Source organism: Zingiber officinale, chromosome 3B (genome assembly GCF_018446385.1).
Source record: "Zingiber officinale cultivar Zhangliang chromosome 3B, Zo_v1.1, whole genome shotgun sequence".
NCBI lineage: Eukaryota > Viridiplantae > Streptophyta > Magnoliopsida > Zingiberales > Zingiberaceae > Zingiber > Zingiber officinale.
In genome coordinates, this window is record NC_055991.1 from 117,200,244 (window position 1) to 117,209,301 (window position 9,058).

General features: G+C 42.8%; 1 non-coding gene across 1 annotated transcript; it reads right to left on the reverse strand.

Moving 5' to 3' along the window:
• Positions 1-8,620: 8,620 nt before the first annotated feature.
• On the reverse strand, positions 8,621-8,726 carry LOC121968906. The gene has a single exon (XR_006108423.1). It is a non-coding gene; the product is annotated as a small nucleolar RNA R71 (small nucleolar RNA).
• Positions 8,727-9,058: the final 332 nt, after the last annotated feature.

The following is a 9,058-nucleotide window of genomic DNA, read 5'->3' on the forward strand; positions in this document are numbered from 1 at the left end:
CCGGGGAGGTTGTTAATCCAAGGATGAAGATCGCACTAAGAGCTCCTTCAGGCGGAGAAGCCTCGTTTACAACACTGTAAGCACAAAAAGACAGAAGCTAATCTAAACAGTGGAAGCACACAAGTGTTGTTTACAATTTCTGAACTGATGAAGAGCTTCTGGACCAAGGCTATATTTATAGCCTTGGTCGGGGCGCCTGGAAAGGTTCCGGGCGCCCTGGGGGGATAAAATTTATCCCCCAACGTTCAGATCGAGATAATTCTCGATCTGGTCAAAATTACTGTTCCGGGCGCCCGGAAGGGTTCCGGGCGCCCCGGACCCCGAAAGTCAACATAGTTGACTTTTTCATCCGGGACCGCTTCTCTCAGTCCCGCCTGGTCCGGTTCTTCCGCTCCGGATCCGCTCGTGATCTCGCCTTCCGGAAAAGGGCTCACCCAACCCAACTTCCGGTCTTCTCGAGCGTGCTTCCTCCCGGCTTCTCATCCCTCGGAATTGCCGTGTTTCCTTCTCGTCCGCCAACATACTCATCCTCAGCTCTTCGTCCTTCTCGCTGCGTCTCTTGCTCCCCGAGCTATCTTCCGCCTGGCTTTCGTCCCTCGGAACCACCGCGCTCTTCCTTCTCGTCCGCCGGTGTACTCGTCCGCATACCGTCCTTCTCGCTAGCTACGTCTTCCGCTCGAGTACCTGTGCTCCTAAGCTCCTGCACACTTAGACACAAGGTTAGAAAACAACAGAACCTAACTTAACTTGTTGATCACACCAAAACTAACCTTGGGGTTCCAACAATCTCCCCCTTTTTGGTGTGATCAACCCAAGTTAAGCTAGGGTTAACTAGACAAAAAAAAAACTAACTAAATTTACAATTTAGTGCACAAAGATAGAAAAAAAATAGTTTTAGGCTACCTCCCCCTAGACTTATACTTATCCTTCTCCCCCTTTGATCACAAAAAATGGGGTTCCAAGAAAAAATCTAAGGGTTTAAAGACTTAGAAAATTTTGAAAAGCTTCCTTAAAAAAAAATTTCTAAGTCAAATTTTGCAATCAATAAAACTTAATTAAATATTTTGAAAAATATTTTTGAGCAAAAAAAATCTAAGTAAAATTTTAAGTAAAAGAATTTTAAGATTTTTTTTTTTTTTTTAAAGATTTTAACTTAGGAAAAAATAATTTTTCTAAACACTCTAAGTAAAGTTTTTTTTTTTTTTTTTTTTTAAAACAAAAAAAAAATTTAAGTCAAAATTTTGAACCATGTTTGAATAACTTTTTAAAGCATTAAATAATTCCAGTATTAATGCTTTATTAATTAAACATTTATTTCAATATTTGGCTTCCAGGCAGTGGCGAGGCACTAGGCCTTCTTGGTAATTGGAGCAACAACCACTTTCTAGTCAAAGCCCATAAAGAAATTTTTGTTTAATTTTCTCACTTAAAGCACTAACTTTGATTTTAAAATTTACACTAAGCAAGATTTAGGAACCCAATAAAGGTTCCAACCTACTGGATTAACTAAAAATTTCTTAGGGACATATTTTCTAGAGATATTTTTAATTTGTCCCTGGTGATATCTATAATACCAATTCAAATTATTGAACCTTCTAAAATTGGTTTTAGATGAGCAAGCAGAGTTTTTCAAGTTTTCTACTTGAATTTTTAAATTTTGAATTTCTAATTTTAATTTTTCATTTTCTAAATTTGATTTATCTAGCATTTCTAACGGACAAGATGTAGCTAATATTGCTTTTAAATCTTTATTTTCATTTTCTAATTTGCAGCAATCTTTTGTTAAAATTTTAATGAATTTAAACATTTTATCAGGAGGAAGAGATCGTACCTCACTTACCTTGTCGATCTCGTTGTCGGTTTCTCCCCCTGAACTGTTGCTCTCTTCGGACGTGGTTCCCCCTTCATTGATGCTTTCGATGCTCATTTCGGAAGAGCTTGATTCGCAGTCGTCGTCTTGATGACTCGCCATTAAGGCGAGCCCGGAGAACTCCTCGACTTTCGATTCCGACGACGTATCGTCCCACGTCGCTTTTAGGGCCTTGCGCTTTTGGATAGGCTTCTTACCCTTGTCCTTCCCGTTGTTCTTCAGTTTAGGGCAATTGTCCTTGACGTGCCCTTCTTCATCGCAATGGTAGCAGCGGATGGTTCTTTTCTTTCTTCCCTGCGGATGGTTAGATTTCCTAGATTTACAAATATTTTTAAATCGTCTTACCATCATTCCCATTTCCTCGTCGTCGAGAGAAGATTCTGACTCAGGTTCGTCTCTCGAAGCTTTAAGGGCGACATTATTCTTGGGCTCCTTCGGACCTGCACATCTTGACTCATGCACTTCAAAAGTTGAAAAGAATTCGTCTAATGAAATTTTTCCTAGATCTTTTGAAATGTAAAAGGCATCTACTAGTGATGCCCATTTTGAGTTTCTAGGAAAGGAATTTAGGGCATACCTTAGTGAATCTCGGTTACTTACCTCTTCTCCGAGATTCGTAAGTCTGGTGATGAGTTCCTGAATCCTCGAGTGTAGATGTGCAATTGTTTCACCTTCTTCAAATCGGAGGTTTGTAAGCTGGTTACGAAGTAAATCCCGTCTTGCAAGTTTGGTTTCGGATGTTCCTTCGTGTAACTCAAGGAATTTCTCCCAAAGCTCCTTTGCCGAGTTGTAGGTAACGACTCGATTGACTTCTTGTGTTGGAAGTACACTTAGCAGATGAAATTCTGCTTTCTTGTTTGCCACGTGGTCAGCCTGCTCCTTCTTTGACCATTGATTTCTTGCTTTGCCCTCTGGTGCTTCATAGACAAATTCCATTGTTAGTAATAAATCATAATCTGTTTCAAGAAATACCTCCATTCGCTTTTTCCAGCTAGCGAAGTCCCCTTCGAATTTTGGTGCGTGAATGTTGGATCCGGCCATCTTGTTGCTTCGTTCGGCGGTTAGTCCTCCTGAAGCGCCTCGGCTCTGATACCACTTGTAGGACCGATGCGGCCGGCTAGAAGGGGGGGTTGAATAGCCCTGAAAAATCAAGCACAACCCTTTCTCATACGATTAAGCTAACACATAAAAGATAGATTAACTAGAAAATAAAGCATAAAAATGAGGCACCGAATTTGACTTGGTTACAACTGGGGAGGTTGTTAATCCAAGGATGAAGATCGCACTAAGAGCTCCTTCAGGCGGAGAAGCCTCGTTTACAGCACTGTAAGCACAAAAAGACAGAAGCTAATCTAAATAGTAGAAGCACACAAGTGTTGTTTACAATTTCTGAACTGATGAAGAGCTTCTGGACCAAGGCTATATTTATAGCCTTGGTCGGGGCGCCTGGAAAGGTTCCGGGCGCCCTGGGGAGGATAAAATTTATCCCCCAACGTTCAGATCGAGATAATTCTCGATCTGGTCAAAATTACTGTTCCGGGCGCCCCGGAGGGGTCCGGGCGCCCCGGACCCCGAAAGTCAACATAGTTGACTTTTTCATCCGGGACCGCTTCTCTGGTTCAGTCCCGCTTCGGTCCGGTTCTTCCGCTCCGGATCCGCTCGTTTGGGTGATCTCTGCCTTCCGGAAAAGGGCTCACCTGAACCCAACTTCCGGTCTTCTCGAGCGTGCTTCCCTCCGGCTTATCGTCCCTCGGAATTGCCGCGTGTTTCCTTCTCGTCCGCCAGCGTACTCATCCGCAGTCTTCGTCCCTCGGTCGTCGACCTTCTCGCTAGCTGCGTCTCTTGCTCCCCGAGCAATCTTCCGCTCTGGCTTTCGTCCCTCGGAACCACCGCGCGCTTCCTTCTCGTCTGCCGGTGTACTCTTCCGCAGCGCCTCGTCCCTCGAACGCACAGCGTACCGTCCTTCTCGCTAGCTACGTCTTCCGCTCGAGTACCTGTGCTCCTAAGCTCCTGCACACTTAGACACAAGGTTAGAAAACAACAGAACCTAACTTAACTTGTTGATCACACCAAAACTAACCTTGGGGTTCCAACAATTATGTATCTTGGTATTATCATTAAGGCTTGCAGAGCCTTAGATGTTTACAGAGACTTGATGATTTTGGTATTTCGAGGATGTTTGGATCGATTTCCATTGTCTTTGTTGACGATGTTGTGATTTATTTCGGATCCGCGATGAGTCACGCACATCATCTTTGTATAGTTCCAGAGATTGTCATGATGAAAATGTCTAGATGTGAAGATCAGTAGTGCGTATTTTGGTTGTCTTCTGTGAGATGTTAGAGACACACGGTCACCAGTAGGAGTATACCGTGATTCCACAGGAGATCGAGGTTGTTACCGTTGGGAGTAGACGGAGTTTATAGAAGAGGCTCGCAACTTCCTTTGTTTGGCTCGATATTTCCGGAGATACCACGAGGGTTTCTCACGGATTGCTATGCTACTTACACGCCTGACAGGAAAGGTGTGAAGTTCACTTGGACTGAGGATTATGAGATCAGCTTCCAAGAGCTGAAGCGGAGATTAGTGTCGATTCCAATTTTGGTTTTACCTTCTGGAGAGGACGGATATGTCCTCTACACCAACGCATCTATTCAGGGTTTGAGCGCTGTTTTGATGCAGCACGATATGGTAGTCTCCTATGATTCTTGTCGGTTGAAGGAGCATGAGAAGAACTACCCTGTACATGATCTGGAGCAAGTCGCCATTATTTTAGCCATGAAGATTTGGCGACATTATTTATATGGCGTTACATTTGAGATGCTCACTGACTATAAGAGTCTCAAATATCTGTTTACTTAGAAGGAACTTAATCTCCGACAGAGAAGATGGATAGAGTTCATGAAGGATTATGATTGTACCATTAGCTATCACCCGGAGAGAGCTAATGTGGTTGTCGATACGCTTAGCAGGAAGTCCGGAGGGACTTTTGCTTGCCACCGAGTTGTGGTCATAGATTTGATTTAAGGTTTCTCCGATTTGGGCCTTGAGGGGTAAGGACAGACAGAGCAGGGTACTCTGGTTACCATGGTTGCTCAGTCGTTGATCAGAACGAGAATACGAGAGCCCTAGGCTGCCGATCAGTATTTGCAGTTTATTTGCAGCCAGATAGCTTCTGGGCAGCAGACCGAGTTCACACGAGACGAGGAGGATATTATATACTTCCGAGACAAATTATGCGTACCTCAGTCTCATCCGGTCTTACAGGAGCTACTTCAGGAAGCTCATCGCTCTCGATTTGCGATCCAACCAGGCGGGACCCGCATGTATCGAGATTTGAGGCGTTCTTATTGGTGGAACAGTATGAAGAAAGACATCACGAAATTTGTAGCTAGATGTCTTGTCTGTAAGTAGGTGAAGGCTGAGCACCAGAGACCTGCTGGATTATTTCAGCGGATTCCTTTTCCTGAGTGGAAATGAGAACATATTACTATGGACTTTATGGTGGGTTTGCCGAGGACACGACGAGGCCATGACGCGATTTGGGTAATCATTGACCGATTAACCAAATCCGCGCACCCGTTAGCGATCCGGAAGATTGATTTCCTGGATCGATTGGCAGATCTATTTTGCTGGGAGATCATTATACTACATGGTGTTCCATTGAGTATCATCTCGGATAGAGATCCACGGTTCACGTCTCGTTTCTGGCAAAGTCTGCAGCAGGCCTTGGGCACACAGCTCCGTTTCAGTACAGCTTTCCATCCACAGGCAGATGGACAGTCAGAGCGGACCATTCAGACTTTAGAGGATCTGCTGAGGTCATGTGTTATGGATTTCGGAGGCAGTTGGGAGGATCATCTGCCGTTGGTAGAGTTTGCCTACAACAATAGCTTTCATTCGGCTATCCAGATGGCACCGTTTGAGGCGTTGTACGGTAGACCTTGTCGGACACCCGTCCTCTGGGATGAGGTTGGAGAGGCCCAGCTATTGGGACCTCATAGAGTTCAGCAGGATGCAGAGTTGGTCCGTACTATCAGACGGAGGATGTCAGAGGCGCAGGATCGCCAGAAGAGTTATGCTGATCGGAGACGCAGACCACTAGAGTTCTCTGTTGGTGACCATGTATTTCTGCGAGTTTCACCCACGAAAGGGGTGAAGAGATTTGGCCTCAGAGGTAAGCTAGTTCCGCGGTACATTGGCCCTTTCGAGATATTGGAGAGGATCGGAGCAGTAGCTTACCGACTGCCAATACCACCGTCCCTGTCAGGCGTTCAAGATGTATTTCACGTATCGATGCTGAGGAGATACGTGCCCGATCCGACGCATGTGCTGGCAGATATTCCAGTTCCAGTTCAGCCTGACATTACTTATGAGGAGGTTCCGGTACGGATTCTCGACCGGAAAGAGCGTCAGTTTCGGAACAAGACTATTGATGTGCGTAGATTATATACTCTTTTATGCATGTTTTTACGCACATTTACATACTTTGAGCATGCTTGATCTATGCACTTTTATACTTCCAGCTTTCCTTTTAGCATATTTACTCTTTTGGTTCGGAGATCTGCTTTTTGTGCATTTTCTGTACACAGGAGTCGAAATTGGTGAAGATTATGTGTCCTCGGGCAAGCTTGGAAGGAATTGAAGGGAGAGAGCATTAGGCCGTGTACCACACACGGCCGTGTAGTTTTAGAGGACATGGCAGTGTGAATCTCACACGACCGTGTCTTGATTTGAAGAAATTAGAGCAGATGCCTTACATGGTCGTGTAGATCTACAGGCCAAGCAGGTGATGGCCGTGTGCACCACACGATCGTGTAGCATTTCCAGAGAACAGAAGGGTCCTGGCCGTGTGAGTCACACGGCCGTGCAGCTTTGGTAGAGAAGGAACTGGACATGGCCGTGTGAATCTCACACGGCCGTGTCATGGGGCCGTATGGCGCCCGATTTCCTCGTCTATTTAAACCCTCCTTCATGAATTGAAAGGGGATCTCTCCCCCTTTGGGAGAAGGCAAGATTTGGTGGTATCCTCCCATTCTTGGGAGGATTTCTGGGCGATTCGAGGGGAGTTCTTGATGATTTCGACTCCGGAGCGAGGATTGGATCCGAAGACGAGACTTCTTCGTAGATAAGTTTTCTCTTTCCCCCTTTTCTTGGTTTCTTGGATTGGGGATTTAAGAAATGCTTGTAATCTTTATTTCTTCGGGTATTCTTCCTCGATTCATGGAGTAGATCTTGTATTCTAGGATTAAGGGAGTATTTGTATGATGGATTGATGAAATCTCTTATGGATTTGCCAATTTCTTGCTTCAATGACATTGTCTTGCTTGTATCAATTAGATCTTGAATGATTAATGGTGATTTGTGCTTAATTCTCATTCTTGATTGATTGTTTGGATTTCTTGTGGACTTTGTAAAGATAAACTCTCACTCGATCATCCGAGGGATCCACGTGACAGGTGCAAGCCCGTGTAAGGACGTTTGAGAGATAATCTTGAAGAGGAAATAGGAATATTCAAGAGAGTAGGATGGATCTTGTGATTAGTTTCTTGTATCTTGATAGATTAATAAGTTGTGGGCTTCTATGTTGATATCCGAGGAAGGCATAGTAATAGGTGCGCTTCTGTGTAAGGACAACGTAGGTTCACGTCTAATTGATTATATTTAGATACATTTCTCAGTCCTTAGCCGGTTATCTATTGCAAGAGAGAACCGGCAACTTTCTACAAGTGTTTGGCAATTGAGGGATAAGAATTGGTGAACCATTTACATTCAAGAAATCTTACAAAGAAACCAAAACTCCTAGAATCTCCCTTTATCATAACCCAAAACACTAAACTCTTGTTTGTTGATCTTTAATATTAGATTTGTTTACCTTCACTTTGCATTTGAAACATTTGGATAGTTGTTTAGCTAATTCGCATTGAGACATTTCTAGTGCCTATTCCAGTCCTTGTGGATACGATAATCTTTTATATTGCTTGCGACATTTCCGTACACTTGCGGAGCGTAACAAGTTTTTGGCGCCGTTGCCGAGGACTGCGCTATAACATTAGGAATTATCAATTGAGTTAGACTAAACATAACATTTGTTTTCCTTTCATATTGCATAGTTGTAACTAATCATTAGATTTCTGTTTTTACTTTCTTGTATAACTTTTACTTCTTGTTAATTCTTTTTGTACAAATTTAATTCTGCATTTTTTATTCTTTTATTTTTTTTCTTTTCTGTTGAATTGTCATTTTCTATCTTGTTCTTGTGTATGCGAAGATCTAACTTTGCAGAGGAATTCTTTTCTTTTGACCCTGAGATTGACAGAACTTTCCATAAAAGAAGAATTCTGCAAAGGCAAATTGAAGAACAGGAACATTTGAACATGGTGAATAGACCACTCAAGGATTATGCAGCACCTTATGCAAGAGGTTTTCGATCTAGTATTTCAAGACCTTCAGTGGAAGCTAATAACTTTGAGATCAAACCCGCAATTATATCTATGGTGCAGCAGAACCAATTTGGTGGAGGACCTCATGAAGACCCCAATCAACACTTAGAGGTCTTTTATGAAATATGTGGTACCATAAAAATGAATGGAGTTCCTTCAGAAGCAGTTAGATTATTATTATTTGGGTTTTCTTTAAGAGATAGGGCAAAGCAATGGCTGAATTCTTTGGCCCCTAATAGCATCACCACTTGGGAGCAGTGTGAGCAACAGTTTCTTGATAAATTCTATCCACCAAGCAAAACAGCTCATATGAGGAATTTAATTGCAAGCTTCAAGCAAACTGACTCAGAATCTCTTTTTGAAGCATGGGATAGATATAATAGTATGCTCAGACAATGCCCACATCATGGGTTGGAAAGATGGTTAGTGTTGCACACTTTTTATAATGGTATCAACTATCATACCAAAGTGTCCCTTGATTCAGCTACTGGAGGGGCACTTATGAATAAAAGTTTAGATGAAGCTGAAGAAATTATTGACAGTGTAGCACAAAATGTAACACCCACTAAGCTTTTAAGATAAACATATGAATGGGGGATTTTTGCCTTAGAAAAATAATAAGAAATGAGTTGAAGCAAAAAGAAATAAAATGAAACAAAAAGAAGAGGAGGTCAAGGATTGAACCTTGAACCTCTTATATTATAATTCATAGAATTAATTAGTAGAAACCAATTGGGATAGAGAG